This window comes from Solanum lycopersicum, chromosome 3 (genome assembly GCF_036512215.1).
Source record: "Solanum lycopersicum chromosome 3, SLM_r2.1".
Classification (NCBI taxonomy): Eukaryota; Viridiplantae; Streptophyta; class Magnoliopsida; order Solanales; family Solanaceae; genus Solanum; species Solanum lycopersicum.
Genome location: NC_090802.1, coordinates 36054708 through 36067443, shown reverse-complemented (window position 1 = coordinate 36067443; position 12736 = coordinate 36054708).

The following is a 12736-nucleotide window of genomic DNA, read 5'->3' as shown; positions in this document are numbered from 1 at the left end:
TACTGTGTTTTTAGGTCTTGATAGGGGTTTTAATGTGTCATATGATAATTAAATCTTGTAAAAATCTTTAAAATATCTAAAATACTATGTTTAGGTCCAAACGTCAGGGTACGACCCCCCAAGGTTCATCCCAATGGTCCTTGAGGAGGACCCAAGCTTGGACCCAAAAGCTGTCAAATGACAACAATACCTATTAAGGACAACGACGGGCTGTCACTCGACCTGCCTCATAGGTGGGTATCGTGGGTGAGAATTAGTCTCCCCACCAAGATATTCCCCTTTACCCCTCTATGACCAAGACCACAAGGGTGCAGGACGGCCAGTAACACCACCTACTGTGTGTAGGTGGTGGCCGTAGGTACTGCTTTATTTTAAAATTTTTGATTTTAGTTTAGGGTCTTAGTTTTAATTAGTTATTTAATTATGGGTTAAGGGTGGTGGTTAGTTAACTAATTAACTTTATAAAACAACCTAAAATACCCTGATCTCAAGATTGTAAGTCATTCTAACTAAATTCACAAACACAACTCAAAACTCAACTTCCCCTTAAAACCTCTCTCTCTCTCTCATCTAAGAACACCATTGAAGAAGAAGACCAAGCTTCAACTAGGTCATCAGGAATTTGAGTTTTCTCCATAAATAATTGAGGATTTACAAAGGTATGGAATCTATTCAGTCTTGGTATCCTTTTTCCCAAGAGGTCCTTTCAAAATTGGATTTCAAAATTCCCCAAATTGCTAGGTTTTACTCAATTTCGTCTCTTGCGAAACTTGATTTCTTTGATGTAAATTGGTTAGTTATGATTGAATATGTATGTTTATGTATGAATTCAATTAATTTTTATGGTTTTCAACCTAATTCTCTCAAGACCCATGAAATTTCCTTTTTCTCAATCTTAAACCCTAACTTGTGTTGAATGATGATCGGAAGATGAGAATCTAGTAAGTTTGTTATGACCCCCAGTATGAAATAGGATGAAGTATAGTCTTACATGAGTTCTACGAGTTAATAACTTTTTTATAAGGTGAGAAACAACTTGTAATAGTTGGTTTGAAGATGTTTGAGGTCAAACGTCAAAGGATGACCAAGACGTCCGGAAACTAGTCTTTTGTGTGCTAATATGTCCTTGTATGTTTGCATTGTTTTAAAGTGTTGTTTGGAGTCTGAAATGATAGTATGGGATCTTAGTATCTAGATGGTCATGTTTAGGTCAAAAAAAGTGGATACAACTCCACAAGGACCACCCTAAGGATCCTTGAAGAGGACCAAAACATTTACCAAGAAGCTGCCAAACAACCTCATTAACGATCACAAATGACGCCCCTTAGGCCAGTTGACGCCCCATGAAAAGAGGGTGTGGCTCCACACTTAGTCGTGAGAACTTAGACCCCAAATGAAGAAGTCTATGACAAGAACAACGGAGCACATGACAACCCGTCATATTGTTGACGTGCTGTCAAAGGATGGTCGTCAATAGCACTTGTAATTTCTACGATGTCTCGGCCAACCAAGTGGTGAATTAGTACATTTTCACCACTTTCTAATTAAAGGATGGACGTTCATTTTACCTATTTTAGGATATTTTAACTTAGTTAAAACATTGAAAGTCCAAATTAGTATTCATTCTTCAAATTAAACCTTTCCCTCCCAAAACTCTCTAGAACTCCATTGGAGACCAAGCTCAAGATCAAGCTAGGAGATGGATTACCAACTGATTATTCTTTAACTTTCATGGGTCTTCAATCCATAAGGTATAATAAATCTTGATACTTGGATAACCTTTCATTCAAGGAGTACTCAATGATTTTCCAAAGAGTTTCTATGATCATATTTCCCAATTTCCAATCTAAACATGGGTTCATTGTCAAATGGTTTTCACAGAAATTGTAATGATAAATTTTATTTGATAAGGGTTTTAAAGATTATTTTTAATGCAATTCCTTTAATAACTCATGATATCCCTGATCTCTCAATTTAGCCTATAAAATGGGTTTTGTGATCTTGATCAGATGTTAATTGAGTTATGCTTAGATTGTGATGAATTGTCGAATACTATAAATATCTAAATCTATTGATTATAAATTGTTGAGTATTAATCTATGATTTATTATGGCTTAGGTAATTGGTAAGTTGACCTAACTTCTAGTGTATAGTATTGGAATTAATGTTTTATGGTTTGGTCCACTTATGGAGGCGGTGTTTATTTCTTGTGTATCCGTACATTTTGTGATCATGTCCTTGAGGTAAATATATGTAAAATCAATTGTTATTAGGATGATCATGACTATGAAGGTTATATATGTAGTATTCAATGTTAGTATCATGATTTAGGTGTATTGATAATGTGAAGTATAATGTGAATAAGGATGTTAGGGAAAGGTATGGTCTACATTTTTTATGGTGATAAGTACTATTGTAGAATGAGCCTACCTATCCTATATGAATGTGTGATCTTATACGTGTTAGGAGTTTTATATTCAGATGTTGAATGTGCTCTTGTCTCCTATGATGAAATGTGGGTGTGAGGTCTATAGTCCCTAAATGCTCTATTAGTGAGTTGTTCATGACTTGGAGATAATGTAATGTGTTGTGATACTTTGAAGTGTGGTTTCATCAGTAACAATGTTGTTGCTATTATTTGGTCATGAGGACAAATATATACACACACTCCATGCATAACTATGAGTATGATATGTTTATGGTGTCAATTGAAAGGATAATTCTCATATGCACCTTTATAGTTTATTATGCATGAAAAGTATATGACTAATTAATTATGAACATGTATTGTGTAAAGGTGTTTATTTGAAAGGTGTTCTCATATATGTACACACGCATGAATGTATGAATGAAGGATGTTAATGATAATCTAGTCAATGAAAGTCTCTTGAAAGGTTTCCTCAATTATACTCTAAACTAGACTATGTTATGAATGTTGTGATTATGCAAAAGGACATTCTCACATGATGTTGGTTTTGATGAAAGAACATTATCATCATATAACCTATGACCTATGTACATTTTATATAAGGGTTTAATCCCCTAAGGCCTACCATATGAACTAATGTTTAAAAAATACTTAAAGTCTCTTAAAAAAAGGAATTTAGCTTAGCACCGAGTGAACTTGACAATGTGAGAGGTCTCTTCACGAGTTTGCTCCCCCCAATGTTCTCATGAGGTGAAAACTACAATGCAAATAAGCATAAAGATGGTTTCTAGTAACAATCTCCTAGTTCCTTAACTATAGCCCCTATAGGAACCTTAGCTAGTGAATCCACCTAGATACTATATGATATTGATGTACTACCTTGGAAAGTAGGATTCCATCCTTTTGGTGTGAGGGGTTGAGTCTTGATTCCATGTTTATCTCACATGGTCTTTGTCGGCTATGGCAAAGTTTCCCGAATGTTAAAATGAACAAATGGAAGTAAGAAGATTAACACTAAATAATACTACATAAGAGATGGTTCTTAGTGTAGTTAAGGGAGTGGGACTTCACCTATACATTGCACAAGTAGGTCTTGAAGGAAATTCTAGTGTGAGTTCTTTATGAAAAAAGATAATATATATATATATATATATTTATATATTTGTATATTTATATATTGCATGGCATTATAGTATTTACATACTTCTTATAAATAATATGCTTAATGTTAAGTCTCATTTGATATCATGATGATGGTCTCACTTAGTATGTATGTTATTGAATATACTTGTCATGATGATGTATGAAGTAAAGGGCAATGCTTGTAACCTCCTTGTTGGTTTGTGTGGGGTTATGAGACTTTACATACACGTTATACTAGTAGACTTAGATTGAGGTTATGAGTAAGGTCTTGTGATGTTATAAATGAATGAGTTCTTATATAAGGTCTATGAAGTATGTTAGTCCTATGTCTAAGGTTAAATGCATGTGTTGTATATTATTGAATATGACGTACCTAGTCTTGAGTGAATTCATAGGAGCACTTGGTGTGAATAGTATTATGAGATGCTACTAGCATATTGCACTAGTGTGACTTGGGGTTGTCTTAGGTGATGGTTCCTATGTGAAGGTCATGTTTCATAATATGCTACGTCCTTATGAAGTATGAGCTTAAATAGATAAAGGTTGTATGAATTTTCACCCTTGGTAACCTTAAGGTGATACTTTGGTGTGAATGGTGGAATGGGACACTATTCATGCATTGCACTAAGTACTACTTAAGGATTGCTTTAGGTAAAGGAGTTATAATAAAAAGGGAAGGTAATGTATTGGAGATATTGAATGTGTATTAAAGTGATAAATATCTTTATTTGTTGTTGTGAATGGTATCCTTGTCTAATATAATGTATATGAACTATATTGTGCTTATTGTATCAAATGCTAGTGAAGTTTCTCTAAAAGACATGATGTGTGGTTTCTAACTAAATGTCCTCTTTAAAAGCATGTTTTTGCATATTTATCATACTTAGTGCATTCTTGTACTAATACCATTCTTCCTCTTTTTACACAAAGTGTAAGTGGTGATGGCTAAAGGATTTTTTCTAGAATGAAGAGCTTGGATTACTATTCCCAAGTTCAATTCTGTCCTTAATCATTCAAGGACCTTCATGCCAAGAGTTGGTTTCAGTTCATGTAATAGTATAGAAATATTCTTTTGTATAGTTAAGGGTCGTGTCCCTATCCTATTAGTATCGTGTCTAAGATGACAAGACGAGACTTAGTGTACTAACTATGTAGTAAAAGTTAAATGAAATGATATTTAGTCCACTGTTATAATATGAAAAAGTTTTCAATTTTCTGCTAAGTTTATCACAATGTGATGAATGAATGCTAAGGGGGTATTCTCCTTTCGTAACAAAGTTTCTATGTAATTCACTATTGTATGTGATGTTAAGCTATTTGATAGATGATTATCATGAATTTAGAGTTAAATATTGAAGGGAATTTTGGAGGCTATGAGTAAGGGATTTCAAGGTTATGAACATATTATCAGTGAATTGTTGTAAACCTTTGATAGGGATGTTTACTTGATGTATATATTGTGGAGTTATGATTTCCTCTTCCTTATAACCCTAAGCATGATATAGTATGTTATGATTATGCATGTTATTCTATGATGTAAACATAAATGTTATGAGATGATGGTGGTAGTGTTGTTATATTAAATAGAAGGTAATTCTCATGAACAATACATGAATATGTTCTATGATGAAAAGACATTGTCATCTTGAAACCATTGAGATAAATGATATATGAGGGATTAAACACCCACGGTATTCTATATAAACTAATGTTAAGTAAAGGCTAAAGACTACATAAAAAGGGGAATTGTGCTTGCACCGAGAGATATGCATGGGAGGGGTCTCTTCCCAAAGGAAGTTTCCCCCAATGGTCTCATGATATGAAAACCCATATGTTTATACAGATAAGATTACTAATAACAATTTTCATCTCCCTTAACTTTGAAGCCCACATAGGTTATAGCTAGTGGATCCACCTAGACGCTATCATGAATATATGCTTTATCTTTTTAAGTAGGACACTCTCTTTTCGGTGTGGGAGGTAAACGCTGGATTCCATGTAGCTCACATGGTTTATGTCAGTTATGGAAAAGTTTCTCGAATGTTTACAATATGAATAAAGATAAAAACATGAATTCTAACTAGGTTTTCTTGAGGGATACTACTTATGCACTGCACAAGTGGGTCTTAAGAGAGGTTCTTGTCAAAGTTCTTCATGCATCGATGCCTTATGAATGTTGTTATGAATGATGTTATGATTGGTTTACTTATTATGATGACTAATTAAGTATGTGACTATGTTTGTGACTTCTTGATGGTTTGCTTCCTATATGTGGGGGCATGGGATTTCATATGTACATTGCACAGGTGAGTTTGAAAGGGGTTGTGCGTAATGTCTTAGGATGTAATCTTAAATGAACTCAAGCATGTAAGATATGAACTATGGCTTTATGTAATGTTACTTATGATCATGAGTCGCTCTTTATTATGGTATGGATTGATTGTGTATTCCTTGAATGTGCATTAGGACTTTTAACTTGAAATAGCATGTTTTCATCAAAGGGTCATTTTGTGCATGTTTTTAATGGTTTTACTTGCATTGTTTCCATAGTTAGTACAAGTGGAATGTACTAACCCATATTTCTCTTATTTTTCTATCAAGTGTAGTTTCGGGCAAGTAGCTACTTGTTGAGGTGAAAAAAGGCTTAGATTGCATCTCCAAGGCCATTTGGTATGTCCTCAAGTTCCGAGGACAACCAGACACTTTTATGATTTCTTTATACCTTGTAATAGACTATTTTCGTACTTCGTAATATGGTACATTCAATTGTAAAGGGCTAAGATCCCTAATTTGAGATTCTTATGTTAAACCTAGATAGTTAATGAGACAATTATAGATACTCTATTTTCATATATGAAAGACTTTGACATTAATTGATAAGTTTTTTTTGTATTTTTTAATGTCTTATGCAAGGAGGATAAGTTAAGGGCTTGTATAAGATCCCTTCAGGATCGAGTACGGTGTGTTACGTCTTGGGGATAGACTGGGTCGTGATATCCAAGTTTCTTGTGTCTTCTCTAAAATTTATTTGAGGTCCGGCTATCATCATTTGAAAATATGAGCAACATATGTGCCAAAGACTATTCTTGTACCAGGTATGAGCATTATGAATTCTTAGTAATGTTCTTTAGGCTTACGAATTCCCCTGCTGTTTGCATGAGCATGATAAATGGATTTTTAAGCCATGTATGGACCTCTTTGTTATTGTATATATTAGTGATACACAATATACTCAAAGATCAAGAAGGAACATGAGGAGAGTTTGAGAATTGTATTGGAGTTTTTAAGGGAGAAAATGTTTTATGCCAAATTCTCCAAGTGAGAATTTTGGCTAGATTCAGTGTCCTTCTCGGGGCACGTGGTTTCTAAATATGGGGTGATGGTGGATCCCACTAAGAAAGAAGGGATGAATAATTGGGTAAGGCCTACTAATTTTTCATAGGTAGGGAGTTTCCTTGGTTTAGCTAGTTACTACTCCCGATTCATCAAGGGATTCTCTTCCATTGCTTCCCAACTGGCCAAATTACTAAGAAAATGTTCCATTTGTATGGCCGGATGAGTACGAGGAAAGCTTCATGAAACTCAAGAACTTGTTGACTACTGCATCGATTCTTCCCTTGCCAGTAAAAGGTCAGAATGTCATTATTTATTGTAATGAGTCTTATTATGGTTTGGGTGCAGTGCTAATGCATGAGAGGAATGTAATTGTCCATGCTTCAAGGCAATTAAAATTGGATGAACGTAACTATCTGACCCATGATTTTGAGTTGGATGTAGTTATATTTGCATTGAAGTAGTGGAGACATTATCTATATGGGGTCAAGTGTGAAGTGTATAAAGATCATCGCAGTTTACAATATGTGTTCACTTTGACAGATTTAGATTTGAGGCAGAGAAGGTGGATAGAACTACTGAAAGACTATGATATAACTATTTTATATCATATGGGAAAATCCAATGTTGTGGTTGATGCCCTAAGTAGGAAAGTAGGGACGATGGGGAGCTGAGCCCACTTACAGGTTTCAATGGGCCCATTGGCTAGAGAGGTTCAAACTCTTGATAATGAATTTATGAGGCTGCAAGTACTCCAGAAAGGAGGATTCTTGGCTTGTCTTGAGACAAGATCTTATTTTCTTGACAAGATTAAAGGAAAACAATTTGATGATGAGAAACTGGGATGAATTCAAGATATGGTGTTGCAAAGAGAGGCTAAAAAGGCTATAATTAACTAAAATTGCATACTGATAATTAGAGGGAGCGTATTTGTGCCCTGTTTTGATGATTTCACTCACACATTCTTATAGAGGCTCATAATTTGAGGTATTATATACATCCTGGTGCAACAAAGATGTATCGTAATCTGAGACAACATTATTGGTGGATTAGAATGAAGCTTGACATTGTTGATTTTGTTGCACAATGTCCAAATTGTCAGCAGGTAAAGTATGAACATTAGAGGCCTGGAGGGCATTTTAAAGAATGTTCATTCCTAAATGGAAGTGGGAAAGAATTTGAATGGATTTTGTGGTTGGTATTCCAAAGACATTGGGTAAGTTTGATTCTATTTGGGTAATTATTGACTATTTAACTAAATCTGCCCACTTCATTCCAGTCAAGGTGACTTATAATGCAGAAAAGTTGACCAAACTTTATATTAGTGAGGTGGTTCGATTGCATGGAACTCCGATCTCCATTATAACATATAGAGGTACACAATTTAGTTCTAACTTTTGGAGGACCTTGCATACTGAATTAGGTACTAGATTGAATCTTGTACCACATTTCTCCCTCAGACTGATGGGCAGTCTGAGCAAACAATTTAAGTGCTTGAGGATATGCTTCGTGTGTGCATAATAGATTTTGGTGGTCATTGGGATCAATTCTTACCCTTAGGAGAGTTTTCGCACAATAGTAGTTATCACTCGAGCATTGATATGACTATATTTGAGGCATTGTATGGGAGAAGATGTAGGTATCCTATTGATTGGTTTGATGCATTTGAGGTGAGACCTTGGGGTAACGTTCTTCTGAGGGAATCTATAGAGAAAGTGAACTTAATACGAGAAAATCTCTTAACTGCTCAGAGTAGGCAAAAGGAGTATGCAGATAGAAGGTTAGAGACTTGGAGTTTATCGAGGGTGAGCAAGTCTTGCCAAAGGTTTCACCCATGAAGGGTATGATGTGGTTTAATAAGTGAGGTAAGCTTATTCTGAGGTATATTGGGCCATTTAAAGTTCTTCAGCGCATGGCGGAGGTGGCCTATGAATTGGCCTTGCATCTAGGGTTGTAACCAGTGCACCCAATATTTCATGTGTCTATGCTAAAAAAATATCATAATTATGGAAACTACATTATTCGGTGGGATTCGGTCGTGCTTGATGAGAATGTGTCTTATGAGGAGGACCTGTGCCTATTTTAGATAGGGAAGTTCGCAAGTTGAAGTCATAGGAGATTGCATCTATCTAGGTTCAATGGAAGAATAGGTCAGTTGAAGAGTCCACTTGGAGAGTGAGGTTGATATGTATGAAAGATAATACCTTTTTTTTTGGTTCAGTACCCTTTCTTACTCTCACTTTCTTTTGATCGTTCGTCAATCGAGGACAAACGATGGATAAATTGATATCTAATGTAATAACCCTTTTGGTCGTTTTGATTACTAGAGCTTTTTTATTTCATAAAGTACCTTCAAATAGATTCTAAATGGGTATTTTGGACTTTTCGTAACTACGATTGTAGAATTAGTAGGGGCTAGTTTGAATAATTAATTTATTTAGTGGTTAAAGAAAATAAATTTGAAATTAGCATACTAATTTTACTACTTTTATAATTAATCGTATAATAACTAGGGTAGTTATCACCTGGAGAAGAAAGGGAAAATTGAAGAGTTGCACAGATGTAACAAAAGGGTTAAAACAACGCTTTCAAGTATTCCATGAATTTTATTTACTTTGGAATAAAGATGAATAAATGATAAGGTAGGAAAATTATAACATGTTATTGCAGTCATCGTTAAATTAGAATGTGGAAACTTAATTTAGTAATGATTGTTGTTTGCATTCGTTGGCGATGTAATATGTTCTGGAAATTAAAGGCTTAATGGCTGATTTATGGGTTAAATTATTGTTGTATTATAAGATGGAATCTTCAATGGTCATATGTATACAGTACATAGGAATTGATCCACGTGAATGGTGATAGAAAATTGTGGGCGAACATTGTTGACCAATGAGAGTTATTATAGGTTTATAAATTTGTGTGTGTATATGTATAGGAATTGATTCCACGTGAATGCTGATAGAAAATTGAGGGCAAACATTGTTGAACAATAAAAGTTATTATAGGTTTATAAATGTGTGTGTGTCTGTATACGCGCGCATGCGTTCATACGTGCATGTGTGTGTGCGTGTGTGTGCATGGGTGTGTGCGCGCGCGGGGGGCGGGCGTGTATGTGAATTGGGATTAGGGTCGAGAGGTGTAATTGTTTTGTTATCTTTTGTCTTCTGTTTGTGTAGCTGAGGTTACTGTTGGTATAACTCAAAGTATAATTATTCAATATTCTATAGTTATCTTGTTCTGATTCAAGTTTGATATATTGAGATAGGTAATTAAGTATTAGGTGTATCAAATTATTTAAATTCCATTAAAGTTTTGTTAATTAAAGGAATTAAGACTCACCCTTAGGTTTGAACTCTAAGAAATTGATTATATAATTAGGAGAGTTTTTGGGTCTAGGATAAACATAGAATAAGTTGAGTGTTTATAGACTCGTTAACTTACAAGTTATGCATATATATTTGATAGATTGGAAAGGTTTGGAGTCATTGAGAAAAGGAAAAGTATTGGACAAGTAGTTTGCTTGACTTCGGTTCTTCAGTGGAGATAGGTTATAGTTTATTCTATTTGATAGATTAACTCTTAATAGTGATTCATATGCATTGAATGATATTGAAGTTCTCTATGTACTTTATTCTGTGATTGTGTATCTTGGATGTGTTATTTGTGATTGGTCTGAAATCCTGAGACCGTGAAATTTATGATCTTGAACCCTCTCTATTGAAGTCATGCCTTGAACAAAGAAGACTTGATGAAATATTTTTAATAAATAGAAAACTGGTAATAATAATTAATTAATTGATGACATTATTGCATCGGAGTGTCACATTCCGACATGATATTTCTTGGATTGAAGTGACACGTTCAGACATGGATCATCTTATTCACTTATTTTGGTGTCTTTAATACTCTTAGACTTGGTATTTTTTGAACAAATGTCCTTGATGTGATGAGTTTCAGGTTTTGGGGATAATGTCTACTAGACTTTCAAGGTTGATTTGATTGGTTACCTTAACAAGTTTTGAGCTTCTGCATTTGTATGGTTATTCGTAGTTGAATTATGGTTCTCCCATTTAGGAGGTTAAGTGTGGGTGTCACTCACGAATCGTTTGGGTCGTGACATTGAGAAATGTTGAGATTGTTCATGGTAGAATATCTAGGTTACACAAACAACATTAAACTCACATATTAAAAAAATTCTTGAACACTCTTAACTTCTTGCTCCGCCACTGGTGAGTGTAGTAGACCACATAATGCGAGAGTGGTGTTACACGTCTCGATGTGGTAATAAATTTACTTTTAAGTACTTATGGTGTGTAATAGGTCATCCATGATATCGTGTAAATGACTTTTCGAGAAAGTTTAGAGGGAATCTATGCCTTTTTCCTTTTTAAAAGAAAAATAAAAATCACTTAATCATCATATCATATCATATATCATGTCATATCGTTATATTATACTAAAAGTGGAAGGCACAAACTTAAAATTTGAAATATCATTTTATCCTTATCATAATTTAAAATATTGTAAAACATATATAAATGGAATATTAATTAATCAAGGGAAAATGCACAAGTATCCCCTCAACCTATGTCTGAAATTCCAGAGACACACTTATACTTTACTAAGGTCCTATAACCCCCCTGAACTTATTTTATAAGTGATTTTCTACCCCTTTTTGGCCAACATGGCACTAGGTTGAAAAAAAAGTCTATCAACGTAACCCCAAAGGATAGTGCCACGTAGGCTGAAAAGGGGTACAAAATTACTTATAAAATAAGTTCAGGGGGTAATAGGATCTTATTACAGTATAAGTGTGTCTCTGTGATTTCGGACTTAGATTGAGAGGATACCTGTGCATTATCCCATTAATCAAAATGTTTTAAAAGCTAAAGAATCGTAAAGCGACAATCATTTTTTTCTTACACTAAAATCATAAAATTATAAATCATTTAATTAATTAAATATTAAATGATAAATCATATTATATTAGTATTACACTAAATATTAAAGTGAGAAGGTGTTAACTCAAATGTATCTATATCTATTTGTCACATGAAAATGTATGTCAGAATAAATAATAAAACTAATATTTTCTACTTCTGCTTGTTATTATGTCACGCTCTAAGCCTACACCCTAAACGTGATTAGCACCCGAAGACCATTGATGGCCTCGAGCGGACCCTTGGTCTGACTTACTTACTCAGCGGAAGACTTAAACACAAGAGATAACTCAAGAAATAACTTAAAGTAATACTTAGCCAAAGTGGCAACTCATGTCTTAAGAATTTAGAACTAAAATGAGTAAGACTAAAGAAATATGTTATCTGCGTATGAAGCCTCTAAAATATAGAGGGATGTTGGGGCAGGACCCCTAATCATCCTAACAACTGAAACTAAACAAAACAATAATAAAATATGTCCTCCAAAATATAAGGAGGCTTACCAACTGACTGTGAGTTTCTCACTGGATCAACGGTACGCCGGATGATCCTAGTTACCTGCGTCTGGATCATAAGACGATGCAGGTCAACTGATATCAGTACATTGAATGCGAGTTGAATGCTAAAACAATAACCTAATCTTTAAAAGAGTAAGAAGGAACATTTATCTTAGCTCTACTCAACTCATGAACAACTTAACTTAATATAAAGCAACAAGACACATGCAATATATATAAAGCTTGTAAAGCAGTGTAAACAACTTAGTACATTAAAGAAATACAATAACAAATACAAATTTACTATGATAATAAGTAATATAGATTCTGTGGGAGATTCTCTAACAGACAATCACCACTATGAGCCTAAGTAGTGATACAACGTCTTGCCC